The sequence below is a fragment of the Ailuropoda melanoleuca genome, chromosome 10 (assembly GCF_002007445.2).
Source record: "Ailuropoda melanoleuca isolate Jingjing chromosome 10, ASM200744v2, whole genome shotgun sequence".
Taxonomy (NCBI): Eukaryota; Metazoa; Chordata; class Mammalia; order Carnivora; family Ursidae; genus Ailuropoda; species Ailuropoda melanoleuca.
In genome coordinates, this window is record NC_048227.1 from 62782935 (window position 1) to 62806783 (window position 23849).

The 23849-nt window shown below is 39.4% G+C and overlaps 2 long non-coding RNA genes across 6 annotated transcripts in view; one reads left to right on the plus strand and one right to left on the minus strand.

Annotated features, from left to right (window-relative positions):
- On the plus strand, positions 1–23362 carry LOC117803966. 3 transcript variants are annotated; one of them, XR_004628096.1, is made up of 6 exons: positions 1–140; positions 5292–5516; positions 11994–12151; positions 18861–18911; positions 21261–21495; positions 21587–23362. It is a non-coding gene; the product is annotated as an uncharacterized LOC117803966 (long non-coding RNA). The 3 variants fall into 3 exon arrangements; XR_004628094.1 differs by lacking the exon at positions 11994–12151; XR_004628095.1 differs by lacking the exons at positions 5292–5516; positions 11994–12151.
- Positions 10250–23849, minus strand: part of LOC117803967 — a 24407-nt gene continuing 10807 nt past the window's right edge. For 2 of the 3 annotated variants that reach the window (XR_004628098.1, XR_004628097.1), the window contains exons 3-5: positions 18859–19979; positions 13461–14173; positions 10250–11310 (exon numbers count right to left, since the gene is read on the minus strand). This is a non-coding gene — a long non-coding RNA (uncharacterized LOC117803967). The remainder of the gene's footprint in view (positions 11311–13460; positions 14174–18858; positions 19980–23849) is intronic. The other variant, XR_004628100.1, reaches the window with a different exon arrangement.

Consider the following 23849-nt stretch of genomic DNA (forward strand, 5'->3'; position numbering starts at 1 on the left):
TCTGCATTTTCTGAACAACATGGTCTAGGACAAGGGTGACTCCCCAAAGAACAATCTGGATGTGGCTACCAGAAGAAAGAAGAGTGGATATCGGGCAGCAAAATAATAGATACACACAACTGGGTCCTGCGACTAAAGAGGTAAGAAGAAGCAGTAGCGGGGGCACGTGGCTCAGCCCCAGTTTGCATAGATGCTTCATTGGATGGGCTGACCCAACCTAGGGAGCAAAAATTCACGGCAATGTGAGGTCAGTAGCACTGGCATGATGGGGTATTTGGAAAGAAGTCAACTTCTTTGTTTTAAAAGAGGAAGTTGCTGCCATTCAAATGCCCAGAAATAGAACACATCTATCTCTGGGTATACTCTGCACTGTACTTGTTAAAGCTTATTATAGATTGAAAGAGAAAAGCAAAGCAAAGACACACAAATGTCAACCTTATATAGAAAAGATGATATGTAGGAATTGATTTTTAAATAAATAAATACAAAAATAAATGTCGTCAAGTTAAAATATGTAAGGCAATAGGTGTTTATTCAAGGTAAATAAATTTATTTAGATCTATCTGGTAAAGATGGCTTTGGAAGAGACCAGATATTTACTTCCATGTTGCGTTATTCTCTCTTTACTCTGGCTGTAAAATGTCAAAGTCCAAACGGCCCAAGACTTCCCATCTTAAAGAGTCCTTGGGTCACTCTCAGAAACTTCTACCACAGAGTTTACAGAGATTGTCAAAACCAAGAGGACTTGAACCACCATGTAAAACACCATAGCAAATGTCCTAGGTGGCATCACCTTTCATGCATCAGTGCTGTAAATTAGAAAAGTGAGCAGCTAGCAACAGAGGGCCTGGATGTTAGGCCTTATATAATGAATATTGGGACTAGAAATTTTTTTAAATAAGATAGTTGACTTTTTCTAATAGTTTTAGCTTTATTTTGATAGGAGGGTGCCTCTGTACCTGAAAGAAACCATCTTAGTTCTCATGGTCAGGGCTGAGGAAGATGGCAGTGCCCATCAAAAGTGATCATGTAATAATTGAATCTTGAGGAGTCAATAGGCCCCTCCTCCAATTTCAGAATCGGCCTTCGTTTAAGAATCACAGATAGCTAGAGAACCCATGCTGTTTTTAAAGTACTCTTGGCGGTGCCTGGGTGGCTCAGTTGGTTAAGTGTCTGACTCCTGATCTCAGCTCAGGTCATGACCTCAGGGCGGTGAGTTGGAGCCCTGAGCTGGGCGTAGAGACTGCTAAAAAAAACACTCTTAAATGAAGAGGTAATTCATGATTACCTTTAGTGTTCTGTTACAGTATTTAACAACCTTTTTTCTTAGAGAAGAAAAGTTGTTTGATGTCTACGTATTTATTAATCTTTTACTTATTCAGACTTCAGACATAATGTTCAGGAATTCCCACTGTGGAAAGGAAGAGACTTTATTACATAAATATTTGTGCAAAACAAGAAGTTTTGCAATAATTTCAACCCTCTAACTACTTTCCCCATTCTCCTCTGGCCACGCTGTGATCTGCTTTCTGGCCTGAACGCTCCCTCGCCGTGTGCAGTGTCTCAGGTGTGGGAGCATCAGGAACGTTGTCCCCTACAATTTGCCTCTTGAGAAGGTAACTCCAGTGTCATGGTAATGAAAGTACAGCGAGTTCTTGGAATCCTTTTTAGAGTGTCCTTTGTTTAGTCAATATTTACCTTCTTTGTTTTTCCTGTGTACATAGAACAATAGAGAGACAGTGAAATAATGAGAGTGGTGAACTGGGTGTGTGGGTCTGAGATTTAGCAACGGCCTTTGTCACACACACTAGATACTAACTTACCTTGTAATTGAACCTCCTCATTCTGGAATGCACCGTACCTTTTCTTGTCACAATGTTGAACCCAAGGCCTTTTTCATTGTCAGCAAATACCTCATGACAGAGGTTCTGCTTACGTATTTTCAATTTTCATCTCTTGCTTTTCAAACTCATTGGTGGTGGAACACTATAGCATAGTCCCATCAACTGTGTATTTTCTACTATCATTCACAAACTGGGTTCTATTAAGAAGAGTACACTGTGCACGATATTGAAGACCAAAGATGAATTAATAGCCCAGAGGCTGGAAAGAAAAATAAAGGAAGAAAGTGCACTTATCCCCGTGTGCTGAGAGAAATGTCAGTTCTCTCTCCTGGCTACTAAGAAAGCAGCATGGCATGGAGGAAGGTAAGGTAGATAGATCAGCAATGACATCTTTTTTTTTTTTTTATGATTTTGTTTATTTATTTGACAGAGAAAGACAGCCAGCGAGAGAGGGAACACAAAGCAGGGGGAGTGGGAGAGGAAGAAGCAGGCTCCCAGCGGAGGAGCCTGATGTGGGGCTTGATCCCAGAATGCCGGGATCACACCCTGAGCCGAAGGCAGACGCTTAACAACGGAGCCACCCAGGCGCCCCAATCAGCAATGACATCTTGGCTCCAACTCTTAAGAAGTTGTGTGACCATAAACAAGTCACTTAACCTCTCTGTACTAGTTTTCCATTGCTGCCAGAACAAGTTTCCACAAACTTAGTAATTTAAACAATACAGATCTATTACCTCACAGCTCAGGTCTCTGGTGAGACTCAGGCTAAAATTAAATTGTTGACAGGTCTGTGTTCCTTCTGGAAGCTCTAGTGAAGAATCTGTTTCCTTCTCTTTTCCAGCTTCTAGGGTTGCCTGCATTTTTTTCCTTGTAGTCTCTTCCTTGATTCCAAAGCTAGCAACTTTCCTCTTCATCACATTTCTCTCTAACCCAGCCAGGAAAGGTTTTCTGTCTCTAAGGATTCATGTGATTAGATTGGACCCACCCAGATAACCCTTCAAAGATCTCCCCCTCTCAAGGTCCAAACCTTAATGGCAGCCACAAAGTCCCTTTTACCATGTAAGGTAAAACATGTTTCGTGTTCTGGAGATTAGTGTGGACGCCTTTGGGGGCCGTGATTTGGCCAACTACTCTGTCTTAGCTTCAGTTTCCTATCTGTAAAACTTGTAGGTTGTTGTAAATCCAGTACAAGCCATAGAGACAGGGCCTAAAACTCTGTCCAGAATGAGGTCTTGATAAGACATGTTAAGATAACAGGGAGGAGGAGATGAAGGAGACAGTAGGAATAGACTATTGTCAAATGGGCAAGAAAAACCTAAAATTACCAACATAGGACTGCAAATGTATAGAAAGCAATCCACAGGCCACTCAGAAAACAGGAATGTATTGTGAAAACTGAAATTAGAATTTAAGATGCTTTGACTTGATAAGAGACAATGAGAGATTTTAGTTCCCTTGAATTTTTTTTTTCTGAAACTACAACAAAAAAAAATTTAAGAAGACAAATACAAAGAATCATGCTATGGGAAATGTTTATGGTTTAATAATAAAGAAGCAAACATTCTTCAGGATCTAGTCAAGGAAGAGACTATCTTCCCAGGCATTTGACATAGGCAGGCAAAGAGAGAGAAGAAAAGAAAGAATTTTGGTGTGATAAAAACACCCGTGTTTCAATTTTTAGCTGAAAACTTATACAGTGGATTATTCTAAGAAATACATGACTTTCCATGAAAGTGATTTGGAAAACAACAGAAATGGTAAAGGAGGGCAGGAAAATTGTCCGTTTCTTTCTTTCATCAAAGAATATAAAATATCACGTTTCTTCTGTTATTATAACTTGCATGAAAGTATGTTAGTTCAGTAGATCCTGAAGATTTTCAACCTCTTTTACTCCCATTTCCTCTCCACCCAATATGCCCTATTTGAATCTAAGTCCAATACCAAAGCATTTCAAGGAATTCTTAAAAGCTAAACCACCCACATAATTTAAACTGCTCACCACAATTTATGTATTTAAGGTAAGTGTTACAGGAACCGCTTTCCTGTTTCCTGCAAGCTAAAGTCCCCAAAGAGGTCTGTAAGTGGATTCTTATCACGCCCCGGCATCAACATCAATGTGAAAATTGAAGTCACTGGGGACCGGGATTCAGGAGGAAACAAGCGTGTCATTTACCTAAGAATTGTGTCAGTTCTTAAACACTGTTCTATACATTATCAAATATTAAAACAAACTGTAGAGATAGCATCTAAGCAAAGTTTAAAATAGATAAATGTAAACAATGGCAAATGATGAGAGAGCATTGCATTAGAATAGATTGAGTCACATTAGTTGACCTTTCTGAACTTATAATGAAAAGTGCTATAGAAAGGTGTCCTCAAAACTGGTTGAACCATGAAAATTTCAGTCAAACGACTTACTGTGACTGTCACATAGGTCAAATTCACCAACCTGGCTGCTTTAAAACCATTGTACTTGTTTTGCTTCATTTCTACTAAATTCAGTGGGATGCGAATTTAGGTAAGTAAGTGTGTGGAAAAAGCTGAAATGTCATTTGTATGTTTAAACATCAAGTTCATGTGTTGAAAACGTAGCAGATTTCCTCAAGACAGAAAGCAAGAGTGGGCTAAGGTCTACAGCGAGGAGGTGCTTGCCTCAAGGTGGTCACCTGGTAACTCAGACGTCCACCTGCCACAGCACTGGATATGGAGAGCAGGACCGGATTCCTGGAAAACTGCTAAGAAAAGCACATTCAACCCCAGGGAATATTTTATTTGTGAATTCTGGAAATACAACAATCAAAAGAGCATCCGAACTTGGAGAATAACAGCAAAGTCCCTTCAACAGCACACTTAAAAATGAGTCAAAGAGACCCCCTCACTCCCCGCTTTAATTTTAATGAAAATCATGTCACCAAAATGGAGTTACTTGATGACTTAACAAATCGTGCCATTAGGGGAGATTGAAAGTTTACTCGGCGTTTTAGAAAAAATATAAATCATTGAAAATGAACATAAAAAAGAAAACAAACATTATTAAAAATTTTAAGAAATGCACAGGGGTTAAACAACCATCTCTGAGTGGAAGATTCACAATTTTAGGAAACTTGCCATGTCTGTTAAAGCCAATAGAGCCCAATTGAACCAATTAAAATATCCATCCATATTTTAAACAATATGGATTCCAGAAGTAAAGCAGTTGAGGAGTATACTGTTTCTCAAAGCGAGCAATAATACAGTTGACACAACAAAGGAAACCATGAGACAATCCAGTTATTTCAGTTACTTAAACATCTGAATCATTCTGGCCACACAGCCATCTGAGTGATGTCATGGCACCTGGCATCCTGCTGCCTTTGAAACCTGTGTTCAAACGAAAATGTCTCTACTGATTGACTCAAATGCTGGATCTGTACCCCCATTTTTTAAAAAAGAATTTATTTATTTCAGACAGAGTGAGTGAGAGAGAGAGAGGATGAGCTGGGGCAGAGGGAGAGGGAGAAGCAGACTCCCTGCTGAGTGGGGAGCCTGACATGGTGCTGGATCCCAGGACCGGGAGATCATGACCTGAGCCAAAGGCAGACGCGTAAGGGACTGAGCCACCCAGGTGCCCCTGGATGTGTATGCTTTGACAAAGACAAGCCAATAACACAAAGCACCTGAATACAATTGACGGTAAGTGCTCTAGCTGTAAAAACTTTTGTTGTTGTTGTTGACAAATGCTGAATGTAATTGAGTAAAAGGCACTGAGCCAGCACAATGTCATTGCTAATCAAAGACATACAACTATAAATAAAACCCCCAACTAATATATATTTGTCAGGTATCTATTAAGCTCTGGAAGACCTCGCCCGTATGCAGTCTAAGTCTTGTTTCATACAAATCATCTAAAACAATTTGAACAACAATGTAAGCTAATGCTCAATAAGTTGGCGCATCCAAGGGGTGCAGCCACGATTCAGAGAAGGCTGACATAGCGGTGACCTGATGTCTTCAGGGACGTCCACAGACAAGGTGAAACCTGAGTCCGGGGCAGAATCCCCCCGGGTGGAATAAGAGGGGCTTGAGAGTCAGGAAGGGAAAAGGAGGTAAAGTGAGTGTGCTGAGTAAGGAAAGAGATGCTGAAGAAGGAGAAAATCAGTCTGAATAAAGTGCTGCCTTCTTGTAGAAGAGCTGAGAGGCGAGCTTGAATACGTGAAGAATCGTCCTCTCCCCTGCTGGTTTGTTCTGTTACGAGGGCTGGGAAGCACACTTCCAAGAACCAAGTTGCCCTCTCTCTGAAAACCTCTGTCTTTGAATTAAAACTACCCCTGGGACCAAAAAAAATTCGTATGACTTGCCTTTGTGGAGGGATGGGAATGAACAAACATAATGGAAGATTTGTCCTAAAAGAAGGGTGCTTTGTTTTGCTTTTTTAAAGATTTATTTATTTATTTGAAAGAGAGAGCTCACGCGCGCACACACACACACACACACACACACACATGAACAAGTGGGGGAGGGGCAGAGGGAGAGAGAGAATCCTAAACAGACTCCCTGCTGAGCACAGAACCCCACGCGGGGCGGGGCTGGATCCCACAACCCCAAACCCATGACCTGAACTGAAACCAAGAGTCAGAAGCTCAACCAGCTGAGCCACCCGAGTGCCCCTAGAAAGGTGTTTGGTTTTTTGTTTTGTTTTTTTAAAGATTTTATGTATTTGTTCATGAAAGCCAGAGAGAGAGGCAGTGGCAGAGAGAGAAGCAGGCTTCCCAATGCAAGACTTGATCCCAGGACCCTGGGATCATGACCTGAGCTGAAGGCAGACTCTTAACCAACTGAGCCACCCAGGCGCCCTAGAAAGGTTTTTAATAATCAAATTTCTTATATGTGATGTAGTGTGTTTGTGTAGGAAAATGCTCTGATGCCTGAAAGATGTATGCTGGAGCACTTAAGGGTGGAGGGTTATGATGTCTTAAATTTATTTTCAGATGGTTCAACAGAAAAGTAGATGTATACAATGAATATTAGCAATAATTATTAACCACCGATGAATGTTAACAATTGGTGAACCTGGGAAAAGAGTACATCAGTGTTTGCTGTCTATTATCTCAACTTTAATGTATATTTGAAAATTCTCAAATTAAAAAGTTGAAGTGTAGTGCTTCTACCTTACGAAGGGAGAGGAAACCCTGCAAGTAAGTTTTGGAAATTAAATTGTATGCAAAAGATAGATACATAGATAGATAAAAGTAAATGCATTTCTCTTACACTTTACGCAATGAAACTATTTCGCATCTTCCTCGAGTTGTAGAAATTTTAAGAAGAAAATGCAGAATATATTTTACATAGTAGCTGTCATTATCGAGTTCTTATATACTGTATACTGGGCATTTTCTATTCCTTAATGTAATCAGTCTTCTCAGTTGCCCTGCAAGATAGCCATTATTACCCCTCTTCTGCAGATAAAGACACAGAGGGTCAAAGAAGTTAAATAGCCCCAAATCACACAGTTCCCTCTGGCAGAACTAGAATTCAAACCAAGTTTTCAGTGATTCCCAAGTCCTTGTTCATTTCACTTTGTGCCCCTGTCTAGCAGGTTCTCAAAGCATGGCAAAGGCATTGTTTGGCTTTTTAGGTTGCATGTGCAACAGATGAATGTCTGCATCCCCTCCAAATTCATTATGTTGAAATCCTAACTCCTAATGGGAGGGTATTAGAAGAGAGGGCATTTAGGAACTGATTTGGTTTTGAGTGCAGAACCTAATAAATGAGACTGATGCCTATATATATATGTATATATATTTTTTAAAGATTTATTTATTTATTTGAGAACAGAGAGAGAGAGTGTGTGGCGGGGGGAGGGGAGAGGGAGAGATGGAATCTCACTGAGCTCGGATCCCTATGCAGGGCTTGAATTCAAGATCCTGAGATCATGACCCTGAGACCATAATCTGAGCTGAAATCAAGAGTCAGACACTTAACCAAATGAGCCACCCAGGTGCCCCTTGATTGCCCTTATAAAAGAGGCTTCAGAGAGCTTCCTTGTCCCCTTCCATCATGTGAGAACCCTGAGAATTGGAACCAGGAAGTGAGTCCTCAGGACACATGGTATCTGCAAGTGCCTTGATCTTGGATTTCCCAGCCTCTGGAACTGTGAGAAACAAATTTCTTTGGTTTAGAAGCAATCCAGTCTATGGTATTTCTGATATAGCAGATCAAACAGATGGACACCGTGTTTAACCAATGACTATTCTTTCAGCAAAGCTTGAAGTAGAAAGTGCCTGAACGGAGTATGATTCTTCCAAAGGACCTATGTCAGTGAAGATTATAATTGAGGCAGTTGCAAGAAGGCATATAGAAGAGAAAACTTTAAGAGTTACCATGAAGAAAGGCTATTAAGTTTTGCTTTAAAATAATTCTACAATGCCACAAACTTACAGGATGTACGGTATATAATTTGCTCTCAGCAACTGAAGCAGTAAGTACACTTGTTCTAAAAATAATTATACAGCATGATATTTGAACACAGCGAAATAATACTTGGCATGGAAAAGAAGACAAAAGAAAATCAACAATTCAGAGACAGTCTGAGTAACTAGAAGCCAATATAATAGGGAAAAAAAATACCACGGCTAGATAATCTACATAATTATTAAATAAAGACTGGTGTAGGGGCACCCAGCTGGCTCAGTTGGTGCAGTGTGCAACTCTTGATGTCAGGGTTGTGGGGTTTGAACCCCACGTTGGGTATAGAGATTTACTTAAAAAAAAAAAAAACCAGAAAGAAAGAAAGAAAGAAAGAAGAAAGAAAGAGAGGAAGAAAAGAAAGATGAAAGAAGAGGAAGGAAGGAAGAAAGAAAGAAAGAAAGAAAGAAAGAAAGAAAGAAAGAAAGAAAAAGAAAGAGGAAGGAAGGAAGGAAAAGAAAGAAAGAGAAAGAAAGAGAAAAAGAAAGAGGAAGAAAAGAAAGAAGAAGAAGAAAGCAAGAAAGCAAGAAAGAAAGAGGAAGGAAGGAAAAGAGAAAGAAAGAAAGAAAGAAAGAAAAGAAAGAAAAGAAAGAAAGAAAGAAAGAAAGAAAGAAAGAAAGAAAGAAAAAGAAAGAGGAAGGAAGGAAGGAAAAGAAAGAAAGAGAAAGAAAGAGAAAAAGAAAGAGGAAGAAAAGAAAGAAGAAGAAAGCAAGAAAGCAAGAAAGAAAGAGGAAGGAAGGAAGGAAAAGAGAAAGAAAGAAAGAAAGAAAGAAAGAAAGAAAGAAAGAAAGAAAGAAAGAAAAGAAAGAGAAAGAAAGAAAAAGAAAGAAAAGGAGGGAAGAAAAAGTCTGGTGTCTAGAAGTAATTGAAAAGACAACCTAAAAAGCTGAATCAACTGGCTGGAGAGGCAGACCCTGCCTACACACCCCCGGGGCACACTGGCTCAGCTTTAGGCGCAAGCAAGCACACACTTTCCAGTCCTTCTGGACCCTCACACAGCAGAACACAGGAGACCTTGGGGCTACTTGGAGCTGCCTGTCTTGCAGAGCCTGCTACTTCCTGTTTGCTTCGTGACTCCAAAGCTGATTGAGGATGTTTCCTACAGATAGAAGAATTCCTTCATCCAGCTGACTTTTATGAGCATCCACTATGTTTTAACTAGTGACAGTATCCAGACCTGCTATATAAGTTGTGGGGCCCAATGCAAAGTGAAAATGCAGAGAGGAGACGAGGGTCTTTTGTTCAGTAATTATTAAGAATTTCAAAATGACAACAATAGAGCGTTAAACCAAGCAGAGTGACCTTCCAAGGGCCGGGCTCTGTGTGAAGGCACAGGCAGCATGCCCATGAAGCTAGGGTCCTGCATCGGTTCTCTCCTCAAAGATCACACAGCTTGCTGGTCACGAGTTTGCATGGTCTCGTAAACCCCTAGTCCCAGGATCCCTCAGGCACTACATGCAGATCCACAGCGGTGATCCCCGGCCTGGATTTGTGGTAACCCTTAGATTCGACTCCCTGAGATTTCTCAAATTCCTTTGCTTCTCTCCCTCAACGCTGCCACCACCCCAATTCCAACCACCATCCTCTCTTCCTGGATGACTACAACAGCTTCTCTTTAGTCTCCCCCTCTGATCCATTATCTCTACCGCAGGCCAGAAGAATCTTTAAAAAGCACATTTGATCCCATCACTCCCCTGCTTCAATTCATACAAGAGCTCGCCATAGGTCTCATGATGAAGTCCAAACTCTAACATTGCTTTCAAGCCCCTGTGACCTACCCCAGATGATTTACAGGAATATTTCTTGTTCCGCTCACCTCTCCCTCCTCTGTGTACCAGCCTTACTGTTTGTTTACCTTTCATGCCACTTGGCAATTTTTTCCCTCTATTTTCTGTTTAGACAGTATTTCCTCTAGAAATCCAATCTTTTTCTTTTTTTTCTTTCTTTTCTTCTTCTTTCTTTTTTTTTTTTTTTTTTTTTTTTTCTTTTTTTTTTTTTTTTTTTTTTTTTTGGAAAGCCTATTTTGACCCTCTCTTCTAACCTAATCTTTATCAGGTAACCCTATCATGTGTTGTGATGGTCTCTATCACAAAGGTTGTACTTGACTGTTTATTTTACAATAACACCCACAAGGTCTTTTTTTGTGATCATTGACCTTGAATATATAGTCCAACTTCTGATAAATAGGAGAATCTTGAATATTTGTTCATTAAATGGAGACCCGTACATTAAAAATCTCCATTTAGTATACAACTACATTTCTGAAATCTTTGTGAGAATGTCATTCACTAGTAAGAAAAAAAGAGAGAGAGAGAGAAATAGTAACTTTTTTGAGCTCATATGTCCCCAGACAATTCCACCTATGAGCTATTGTACCGGTTGACCTCCCTGGGTTTCAGCTGCAGATCTTCTTGGCTTGTCCACCATGTAGCCTGAACTCAGACAGCATCCACCAAATTAGCAGCTCGTGCATATGGCTCTTAACCCAATGATCTGAGTATTTACCTGATGACTGATCACATGCATTCAAACATTTCTTCTTCCTCGGGTAATTATTAATTTTTTAAAGAAACTGGTAGGGTGCTTAAAATTTTTCTTTGGAAAAATCACTCAAAAATAGAGTTTCTTCACTCATTTATTTAATAAATATTGACTAGACACAGACCATATGCCCAACCTTATGTTAGAAAATAAAGATAAATTAATGAACAAGACAGACACTCTTTTTGCCAGGAGATAAAAACTTGAAATAAGGGTTCCTAAACAAAATAAGCAAACATTATTACCCGATTTTCAACAACTAAAGCTCCAGTTTCCACAAGGGTGAATCATCAGCTGAGGAGGTGATGTTCAGGCTGGCTTCATAAATATCATAACACTGAAACAGCAGAGTTATCAGGAGAGAAAACATAGCAACTGAAATTAAAGGCATGGCAGTTGGAGTGTCTTCATTGAAGATGATGAAAGAAGTCACACAGGCTTGTCATTGGCAATTGCTATATCCAGAGTGACTGCAAAATGTCTGGATAAAGAGAATTAACATTTATTTTCCAGCACCTGTTTATATTTCCCCATTTAATCGTCACAGCTACCAGGAGGTAGCTAGAGCAAACACACCCACAATACCCGTTGTAGAGTTTAGGAAATTAAGGCACATAGGATTCAACTGACTTGCTTTTCTTCATTTTATAAATTAGTGGCAGAATCAGAATTGGAATCCACATCTCTAGTCCCTGACTCTGGACTTTATGCCAACAAAGAAACAAAAGGGATTTGGTGAGCTGCACAGGGTCTGGTTTAAGAATAGAGCACAGGCTTCTCAGCTGCCATGACCCTGGCTTCTATGTCTTTCACAAAGCTGTAGAAAACATAGCTGGGCAAAGGTACCTAGAGTGTTTAGCCACAGTAAGTGATCTCTCCGAACTCTTTGTTTGGTTTTAATATAGATTCTAATTACTGCCATTGGAAGATATCCTTTTATTCTGGAAACCATTTTATAAAGTTTATTGAAGTACTTATGACAGAACATCTGTGATCTCGCTGGGATTATTTATTATTCTCAGCTTTACGCATGATTCTTTCACTACAATCGCTTGTCTAGGTTTCTGTGTCACTAGAGAAGTTTAAAGACCTCTCTGTTCACTGGTGTAGTTACAGAAAATAGACAAATATATATGATACAGTGGATTATTTTGCTTCCTTCAGAAGCAGAGCATGCTGCCAGCATGGCCGCCACTCCTTCCTTCTAGAGACAACTTCCTTCCTTCCTGAGGAGACAACGGCTGTACACCAGACACAGTGTCAGGACTTGTGAGAAACATCCAAAAAAATTCAGTGTTGGTCCCGAAAGAGTTCCCAGATGGGTAAGGAAGCCTTGACATGAACCAAGCACCTGTGACATTGATAATTCCTTCGACATACATTTCTATGGGCCTACTGTATACTTGCTCATTGCTAAGTGCTGCGGATAAAAAAAAAAAAATGATTGAGACACTGTCCCTACACTCTAGTAGAAAGAAATCTAAAAGCTTTACAGTTAGAATTTACAAGTATCTCTGCTTTTGTGACATTATTTCCTTTAGTCCTTATAATCACTGTGAGGTATTATCATCCCATTTCATGGGTGAGAAACCTGAGGTTCAGAAAAGACAAGTCACTTTCCTGAGATCACAAAGGTGATCACAAAAGAGTGGCCAGTCAAGACTCAAACACATCTTTAGACCCAAAGTCTCTCCATAATTCTCTCCATAATTGTGTTAAGGAAGTTTATTCTAATAATTATGCCTTCATGATATTTTATGTAAGCAAATCCTTTCAGATGAAAACAGATTGTTGATTATTTAGAAGTTATCTGATGCTAGAAAGACAACAAAAAACAGAGAGACATTCAGTACTCAAGTTTGTAAAATGGGGAGAGGATGGGAAGCGAGTCAGAGCACAAAGGCAGCCAAAACCTGTTTGTTTAGAGAAAAGGTGAGGGGAACACATTTTTAAAATTCTTTCCCCTTAATTCACTATCATGCCTTCTGTAGAACTCAACTGGAAACAGTAAATTAAAAGAACAAGGCTGAATTTTGATCATAAAAAATGTTCTCCTTGTAATGTTTCTCTCACAAGACCCTTCCTATAAAGATGCCAGGCAGGTGGCTCTAGAAATACCCCTACCAAAGGGAGAAACAAGCAAACATTTGTTTCTCAAGAATCAAGAGCATTTCTTACTTATCAATATCCGTTTCCTCTTTCTATATTCAGCCACTGATATTTATAACAGTTTTTTTAAACTGAATGACTAATGGAAAAGCAGTAAGACATTTTTCTAACTCTGCTTTAGGCACAAACATGTCCAGTACACTATGGTTTACTATCAGTCTTCTTTTGCCTTTTTCAATATGCACCCTGCTGAGCACTAAGTAAGCTAAGACAAGCCCCTCAATTAGATGGAAACAAACTAAATGTATTCCCAAGAAAGGAGTTAAATACCATTAAGTAGAATCAGTAGCAGTGAATTTCACATTATCATCTATATAATGCTAGTCTAGGTAATTATTTTCATTTGTCCAAAGTACTCAACTATATTTTCAAACAATGTAGGCTCCATACACTTTGATTAAATATTCATGACTTAAATATGATGGTCATTCCTGAACAGAGAGGAAATCAGAGTATACCAACCTGCTTGTTTTCTCCAAAATAGTTCAGACAAACCAGGGTCACTCTTCCCATCAGGAAAGTGGGCACTGGTTCTCTAAGAAGAGAGAAGTTACGTAGCAGGATAATGTTTTCCCTAGATCTTCATATTTGCCATTCTTCTACACCAAATTAGAGCCAAGAATTGAGTCGGAGACTGACGTCAGCAGCACCCAATCAGAACCAATCCTCTGGGTAGCAGTCCATAACAAATACAAATTCTAAACTCACTGTCACACTTCTTTTAAGTATCAATGAGGCTTCATCTGATTTTCTATTCCCTATCTTTACAGCAAGCCTGGATCAGAAAAGGTAACTGGAAACTCTGGAAATGAAATGCTTGCTCATCTCTTAGCCATCATGCCGTTCTATACCTCCAACCTGCCCTACAGAGCTAACACATTTCAATCAAAATATTCATCTGGGCTTTAAAATAATTTCATTCAATATACTTTAGATAAATGCAAAGAACCTTGATCATTTTTGTTAACATTACCTAACAGATCATCTTAGGATATTATCATCTGATTCAATGGTTACAAATATTACATCATCTCAGACTAAGGACAGATCTTCACATTTATTCAATATTTACTCAACAAACATTTGAGTGACTACTATGTGCCAGGCTTACCTTGAATTTGGCTCCGAGGTTCTGGTTGTGAGTCACTGTCTATCACTCCCAAGGAGCTCATAACCTAGTGAAGAAGACAGATGTGCAAAGACAAAGCTATGATCCAAGGTGGTGGGTACCTCTGAGCTATACCCAAAGTGTGCTGCTTAAAAAGAGCACAGGCAGATCAGAAAGTATTTCCTAGAGGAGCTAAGGTATAAAGATGGAGAGGCGTTCATGAGGAAAAGAAAAGGGTAACCATGTAGAGATCTCAGCAGGACCAAAGGTGTGGATGTGAGAAAGAGGATGGTATGTTTAGGGACCCCTATCTTCTACTCTGTAGTTTTTTAGCATCTATTATCTAGAACAACAATAAACATGGCTGTGGCTACATGAGGCAAGTATTTCCAACTGCACTGTGTTCTTTGGCTCAAAACACCAGTCCCCATCTGTTTTATTTGTCTAGAGTACACAAAGGACATGAAAGATAAGGTGGGAACTTGTCCGGGTGAGGCCATTAACTACCCAAACAAGGCCTTTGTCTAGAAGCCTCCCTTCAGAGTGGTAGAAAAAGGGGTTTGGAACAAAGGTTTAATGAAATAAAGAAAGAAAGAAAGAAAGAAAGAAAGAAAGAAAGAAAGAAAGAAAGAAAGAAAAAGAAAAGAAAAGAAAAGAAAAGAAAAGAAAAGAAAAGAAAAGAAAAGAAAAAAGAAAAGAAAAGAAAAGAAGGAAAATGAAGGAAAAAGGAAATGATTTGTCAGCAAAGACCCACCATCAACTCCAGTGAAACAATTAATTTTATCTCAATATATTTGGGTCTTTCTTCTGTTGTCAATCACAACTCTCAAACACAACTGCCTCAGAAATAATAATATATACTTCATTTATTGTTGTGGATAATAATATGAAATAGGCTATAAACCAACGAAATGAGCAAACCTTTGTAATCCACTTCTTTTCTTTCTCCTCACTGATTATACACGAGAAGGAAGTGGTTCATATTGGTTTGCCATTGTTAAAGGAAATAATAACATTAGCCCAAAATGTCTAATGACAACTGCATATATCAGTCAAGTGCCAGAAAATTAGACTATCATTAATTTAGATCCAGCAGTAACATGAATAAAAATTGAAATGAATACAATGTGACTCTTTTTCTACTTTATTTTCACCTCTCAGACAGGGTGTAGAATAGCATGGCATTTGGAAATCAAATCTTAGTTCGGCCCCTGTGTAAGTCTATAAGCTTGAGTAAGCCACTTCACCTCTCTAAGCAGATTTCATCATCTGTAAATAAGCTTAATAATAATATTCAACACACAGTTAAATCATACAAGGCCATGGCCCTAGAGCTCACTGATGAGCCTAGTCTCTGAACTGACCATCATTTCTTTAAATCCTTTGTCAGGAACATGCTGGCAATTGTTAATATTAATACATCTATGGAGGTGCTAAGGGAGCTCAAAGTCTGGGTACTTACCTCAGGAGAAGAAGGCAAAAGTTAGACAAATAGAGAAGGGTAGATATAGATATGAAAACAACCTGTGAAAAGAACTGAATGTCTTCCAGTCTGGCCAATTCGGAAAATTTCAGGTCATTCATTAATTCATCCATCCATCCATCCATCCATCCATCCTTTCATTCATTAACTCAACATTCATTACATAAGGAATTACTCAACATTCAACTTATTCAACATATACATATTAAGACATAGTATGTATAAGGCATATATGATATCCAGGACATATGATATCCACATGTTCCCAAGGGGCTTTCAGGCTAGTAGGCAAGCTGGTCAATTAAATAAATGAGAAAAAATGATGTAATCCATACTATGGCCATGACACGCATATATGGTGATGGGAAGCACAGAGGGAAAAAGGGCACTTAACCCAGTCTGGCTCATCAGGACGCTTCCCCAGGGCTGACTTTGAAGAAAGTCTAGGGGTTAATCAGATGAATCAGAGGAGGAGAATGAGAAGTGGCTAAGGAGTGAGAGCCATGTGTGGGCTGGTATAGAAAATAAGAAACTTTCAAGAAAATCCGAGTGTGATTTGTAGTGGGGAGTGGTAGGAGTTAACTATGAGGAGATAGTGGAGAGCCTGACCAGGAAGCACTCCACGCACCACACTATGGAGGCAGACCTGACCGTGAACTTGGCAGGCAGCCACTGAAGGATTTAAATTGGACTCAGTCAAGATTAGATTTGCATTTTGAGAACTTCATTTAGCTCTGAGTGGATCAGGGAAATTGTGATCCAGTCAATATATGATGAAGCCACGAGTATAGATGGAGGTAATGCCTTTTAGAAAATTTTAGAAGCTTGAATCAATAGCACTTTGCGCATAGTTGTATCATGGAATTTAATTATAAAGAGAAGAGGGTCTAAAACAACTCCAAGCTTCTGGCTACGGCAATTAGGAAAACATTTAGAAAAGCCTTACACATAGTAAATGTTTTCTACATACCGGGCATTGTGCTAGTTGTACATATCCATGACCTTATTTAATTCTCGTAATAACGCTGTGATATAGGTATTATTACCTCCACTTCAGAGGAAAAATAGACCAGAGATTTAATTTTCACAAGAGCACCCAAAATGGTAAAGAAGTTTTGAAGCCAGGTATGTCCAATTGCCTTGCCCATTAGACAACATCGTACCATCCATACCAACATGGGTGGATGGGTCCTGACACTGAGACAGCAAATTCTGAATGAAAAGCAGGTTTGAGAGGCAACCCAACATGGAAGGATTGAAGAAAGATGAATATCCATGAGGTGAAGAACATGAATGAATGAATGAATGAATATCCATGAGGTGAACAAACACTGAACGTTAACACGGGAGCCCGGGGATTGAGTGAGTGAGCAACAGCATTGACAGCCTGTGGACAGACAAGACACTGATTGATAGTGTTTGTTGGATTTGGCGATAAGAATGTTGGTGGTTTGTAATCTTGAAAATAAGAATTTTGGGGAAGTAACAGGGACAAAACCATATGCAACAGTTGGAAAATGGCTATGTAGAAAAAAACTAAATCCAACTTGAACTTTAAGTGCTGAGGGGGTGAAAAAGAATGAATTATTTCCAGGGGGTGAGCCTGGTCAGGGAAGGCTGCCTGTTGGACTATCCTGGGAAGCATAGATTCATGGCATCTTGACCCCTCAATAAAGTGTTGATATTAATCTTAAAGGTAATGTGGAAAGATTGCTGGTTCTATACAACTAAGGAACTACAAGTATGTCAGACATAGTAAATTTATCCCAAGAACCTGTCACCAAATATCAGCCCAAAATTCTTCCTCCTCAACTCTTATATGCGCTATACTCCATGGAATCCCAGGGAAGAAATGTGTGATCAAGTTCACAACATGTGTGTAGAGAATCACAAAAAATGCTGATTATAGAAAAAAGAAAAAGTACATAATTGCATGTCTATATATCTACATTTATGTACATAAACACCTATTTATATCTACATTTATGTACATAAACACCTATTTATTACCTTAGTTCACAGGTGACAATCCTTCAAATAAGTATTACTTTAACACTTCAAACCTCCTGTGCTATTTGGATCTCCTCCAAATATCTCTAAAGTTTTGAGTTTCCTAAACTCTGCCCAATCTAACACCAGGCACACACGAAGAAAATAAGGAAGTTGTGTGACAAGTAGTATTACTTTTGGTTCTTTTATAGACGTTAATGAAGGGACTGCTTTATAACCAAACACTAAAAGGCTTACCTTTTAACTATGAAAATTTCAAATAGGTTTACAAATAAGGATAACCATCTTATCTACTAAGGCCTATTTAAATTATGAAGGATATAAAATATCCAAATATTTCAAAACATCTTGTTCAGAAATTGAGCTCTAGAAATTGTGACAGCTTTGTCTTAAAACTGTTGTTGGTAATATGTCTTGAAATATCTCCAATTTTAATCATTTCTATTGGGTCACCTGAGATTAGTGTCTTTAATCTTAATTTTAACAAATTATACTGAGAATTTTAAACTACATTTGCTGAGATTTCACTTTAAGAACATAAAGTAACACTAAGCTCTATGGCTTGTTTTATAAGAAATGAATTGTGTGACAAACGACAATAAAGCTGGCAAGAAAAAATTTTAAGTTGGTAATATCTGATGTAAGAGGAAACCCTAATTATAGTCAGGAAAAACAATTCCATTTGTGTGACATTCCTGTTGTTAGATTGTTAAATATATGCATACTGTGAACTCTGCCATATATATAATGGGTGTTTGTATATACGTGTGTGCGTGTCTGTGTGTCTAGTGTCTATAGATATATTACACCTCACACACACATGCACACGAAGTCAGAAAAAATGACAGAATAACCAATTCCATACAATGTTTTCATAATATAAATTTTCTGATTAATTTATGAAGGACCTTTTTAGATGATAGGTAGGTTTCATACAAAGATAATAAACAGGAAAGATATTAAATTAAGATTTTCCTAGGTTTAGTCTTTATTCTAATTTTAATACTAAATCATGTTCATTTTGTCCTAAAGATATTGAGCTAGTTTTTTTGTGGGGTTTTTTGTTTGTTTTTGCTTTGTTTTTGTAATTTATTACCTCAACCTGAGCTAGTTCCTTATCCTTTCTTGAATAACTCGAAAATGTAACTGAACACTTTCCCACAGGGTACTGGGCAGACCCTATGTCCTAGTCCATTCTGGCTGCTATAACAAAAATACCAGAGACTGGGTGGTTTCAACAACAAACATTTATTTCTTACAGTTCTTCAGGCTGGGAAGCCCAAGGTCAAGGCACCAGAAGATCTGATGTCTGGTGAGAGCCCGCTCCGACTTGCAGATGGCTGTCTTCCCATATGTATCCTCCTGTGACAGAAAGCAGAGAGAAGAAGCAAGCTCTCTTCTTACACAGGACACTAATTCCATTCATGAGGGCTCCGCTTTCATGACCTGATCACCTCCCAAAGCCCCCCGCCCCCCAACACCATTCTATTGGAGATTAGGATTTCAACATATTAATTTAGGGGAATACAAACATTCAGTTCATAACACCCTACATCAATTTTGCTTTATTTTGAATGACTTTAAAAAGTGGCCTAAAGCCCCTAGGGGCCCAGCATCGTGTAGATTTGCCAGACTTGCTTAGTGACTCTCATCCAACCCTGTCACCTCAGAAAGCGCCAGGAAAGCTGAAAAGCTTTCATTCTTCGTTTTGTCACCTTAACGTCCTCTTGTGCTTGTTGGTTCCTCCAGGGAGAGGTGATTCTGAGACCTCGGTGGAGGCTGCAAGCATTCCTCTGCAGGAGAGCTAACTCTGCTGTTGTCTGAGTCAACACAGGGGACAGCCTCGTTAGACCCTGGGCTGACACCCCTTTAATTCCTTATGAGCATGAGAGGCCCAGGAGAGACTGAGATTCAGGACACTTACAAGCTAAATGGCATGCCGCCTAGCTTTCTTTGCCATAGCGTCCCAACCCCTTGTCTTTAAACTCACTCCCCCAGAGCAATGGGGATGTGACAGAGACCCCCACTCCACACTACATTCCCAGGGGGTGACTGCAGCTCTAGCCCTGAAGTGGTAACCAGGGTTCCATGGGGAGGGCTTTCTTAGTCTCATAAACACAATTTTTTAAAAATTTCTTAACTCTGTTCTTCCCAGTTTTTGAGAATTTTCTATTAATTTATCTTATTTTGTTTTTGAAAAAGAATGGAGAATGTGGCTTTCAATATTTATAAATATTGGTTCCCAGAAACCTAATGGGGATTTTAAAGATAGCTGGTCAGCTGATTTAATGATGCCCATGAGGGAGTGACCAGAACTGACCTGACACTGGAGAAGAGGTGTCTTCAAATTTCTGTTTCCAACTTGTCACTTTCCAAGCATCTAGGAGATGTGGCAATTATAGACATAACAATATAGAAAAGGATAAAAGTTCATTTGGGTCACAGACTAATCCGATCAGTTTCCAAGTGAGACAGTATATTACCACCATGTTTTTCAAATATTCATTGGTTTTCTGTATCTCAGGATGTTTTTCTTTTCCAGTTTCCAACAAGCTCAAAATGAGTAGTCATGGGCTTTTGTATTTTCCTACTGAGCTCATTTGGCACACTTTCTAAAGCACAAGTCTTCTCCCAGATTCTGACTTCTCTTTGGCATTAATAGCCACATTGCAAGAGGTTTGGTTTCCTTAACTTTTTTTATGTATTTATTTCCGTCTTCGCCTTTACTTTCTCATTTCACCCGCCTCTGGCTATCTGTGCTACTAGACCACACCCTAACCTAGCTGTAGAATGTTATCTACAAGATACACTGCCATTCACAGATTCACAATTTAATTAAACCAGTTTGCATATTGTGATTACTCAGAGTCTGGTAAGAAGTGTCTAGAACACACTGCAAAACACCAAGAGACAAGATCCCTCCCCTGAGGAGCTTAAGATCTAGGTACCAAGGTCAGACAAGAACTAGAGCGGCTAACAAGCAAAGCAGAGTTGCAGAAGATTTAACAGATTAATCTTAGAATGCTGTGAAAAAGAGACTACTGACCATGAAAACACAGCTACCTTTTCTATGAGTAATATAAAAACAAAGCATGAAGAATATATGAAAAATACTCTCCAAAGCCAACATAAGGGCAAAAAATTAGAAATGAAATAGATCAATTTGGATTTCAGATTGCTCAAAGACTGCTAACAAAATCACTGAACTCAGTTTAGAAAAAAAAAAAGTGAGTTAAAGAAGCATGTCATGGAGAACAGTAACAACATTTGACTTGTGGGGGAAATATGGCACGGTTAACATGGGGTTTTTGATCGATTTCAATGTAAAAGTTTAGAGGTTGAAAATTGACAGCTTAAATCAATTTAAAACTGCTTTTATCTCATTGTAGCATAATATAGTTTTAGATAACTTTTAATTGTCCAGATTCCATAGATTGTGGCATATATCTACAGTGGTAAATATACAAGGAAACATTAATGAAATAAAAATCACCATAAAATTTTATGATTCTATCCTATCAATGGTACAAAATTCCTTGGTAATTAAAACACCTTTCCTCATTAGGATTCTTTTTAAAAACTATTTTAGAATTGTTTTACATTGGATAGAACATATTTTACTTTTGAAATTCAGCTGTTTTTTTCTCTTTTTGTTTTACAGACTTGCAGACTTTGGCCCTTGGTTTCTTTCTTTTTAATTTCAATTATCCCACACTGAAGTTGGCAGAAAAACCAAGTCCATGGCTTCTAAACACAGATAAAGTGCCGTAGAGTAAATAACACACAATGAGAACACCCCGCAATTTACTGCTAAAATCCAGGGTTAGCCTGTGAAAGCTCGTGTCGGCTCCAGGATGACGCTCTCCTGAAGAGTTGCTTAGCTCTGTGTGTTCAAGGTGGGGCTGAAGGGGCGTGGGTCAGGTGGGACTCGGGTCCGCCCCTGGGCTGGGAAAATTACTCATTAAACGTCTGCCTCTCCCCCAGCAGAGTCTGAAAGGAGCTGTTAACTGGATTTGTCAGAGGGAAGATTTTTCTACCAATTTGCCTTTGGCAATGATGGCGGCTGCACTCCTGGCCGCTCTGTCTGTGATTTCCCAAAGTAGAAAGTCACCATTTTCTAGCCTCTTCTCTGTGGAGTGAGGAATGAGTCTCCTCTGGCCACCACAGAGAGCTGCGAAGGACAGAGAGAACGGCTGTCCTCTCGGTGCCTCAGTAACCAGTGCCAGGCTCTTCCCTGTGGGAGAGGCTCAGCAGCCATTGCTACACCTACAGAGGGGCTGAACACTTACCTGGTATCTAAGATCATCGGCCGTAAAGAAGATCTGAAAGATGGCTGTTACGAGGCTGAATTATGTCCCCTCACCCTTCTCCCAATATTCCTGTGTTGAAGTCCTAACCCCCAGTACCTTGGAATGTGACCTTACATGGAGATAAGGTCTTTACAGAGGTAATTGAGTTAGAGTGAGGCCACTGGAACAAGCCCTAACCCAGTATGATTGGTGTCCTTATCAAGAGGAAAGTTTGAGCACAGAGACATGCATAGAAGGCAGAAGACATGAAGACACACAGGGAGAAGACATCCATCCACAAGCCACAGAGAGAGGCCTGGAATGCACCCTTCCCTTGCAGCCCTCAGAGTCAACCAACCCAGCTAACACCTTGATTTCAGACTTCCAGCTTCCAAAACTGTGAGGAAATCAATTCCCGTTGTTTGAGGGGCCCGTCTGTGGTACATTGTTACAGCTGCCCTAACCAACTAATTCAACCGCTGCATAAAAGATCGCCTAATAGAACTCTCTTGATTCTAGCTAAAGGGGAGCCAGTAGGATAGAAAAATGAGCTGACGCACAATCTGTCAACATCCCTGATGCCCAACTCAGTGTGCCTTCACCTGTAAGCAACTCCACTATGAGGAGGCCACGGGCGGTCACTTCTAATGGAGCAGAGGTAATACTGAAGGACCCACGTTCACTCAACACCTCTGCACCATGATGGGGGTTGAGTGGGGCAGTCCCGAGTCTCATCTACAAGGTGGATCCTCTGGGCTCTCAGCACTTCATTCACCATCACATGGCGAGGCACCAATAGTTGAAGCCCTTTGGTGTGAATCTCGGTATGATGGAGCTATGGGGGAGGCTTTAAAAAATCAACGCGGGTATGGTTGATTTTCACACTCCTATTTCAGATGCCTCAACTCTAGGGCCAAGGACCAAGCTTCGATTAGCATAATGTGAGCAATCTCGTTTCATCCTTCCCAACTCTGTGCGGGAAGCTGTAGGGGCATTAGCTTGTTCCAGATACCTTGAGGATGAAGGGTCCAAGAGGAAAAGCTTCCTGATGGTGTCCAAATTTCCCAACTAACACGTGTCTGTATGGTGGGCAGCTAAGAGGTCTAGAAGAAGTCAAGCACCTAACACAATCCCAAGGCAAATAAGAATAGCACCTTTGTGTGTCTGCGGCTTTGCCATGTGCCGTATGCAGTAGATTTTTTCCTCTAATTCATTAGGAAGAAATTTCTTAGGAGTGACATACTTTAACTGGGAAGCAAGAGAAGTTTTCATGTGACTGCCATCTACCTCTTTGTAGAACAGAAATCTTCAGCTGGGATTTGAATTCAGGCTATACACAATTCAAGGTTAGAATTCAGGGAGCTCATGAAATCAGATAAGGAAAAAAGTCCCATCTTTATTATCCCTAACTTCTAACTAACATTTAGCATTTTCTTCTATTTTATATGGAAATAAACCAGTTGTATTAGCAATACCAATAGTAGAAACAGAAATCATTAATAGAATCATAGATATATCAATTATTAAAGACATCAAAATTTCATTTATTCTCATCACGGCTTTGAAAGTTTGATAATTATTACAGCTACCACTAAGTATTATTATTTTGTATATTCACTTAAAAAGGCAGATATGACATTTTTTCTTTGATGACTGCATTTCAATATCATTTATTTTCTTGGTAATCTTATGTGGCTTTTTTTAAATTTAAATTCAATTAGCCAACATATAGTACATCATTAGTTTCTGATGTAGTGTTCAATGATTCATTAGTTATGTGTAACACCCAGTGCTCATCACATCACATGCCTCCCTTAATGCCCATCACCCAGCTACCCCATCCCCCCAAGCACCTCCCTTCCAGCAACCCTCAGTTTGTTTCCCAGAATCTAGAGTCTCTCATGGTTTCTCTTCCTCCCTGACTTCTTTCCATTCAGTTTTCCCTCCCTGCCTCTATGATC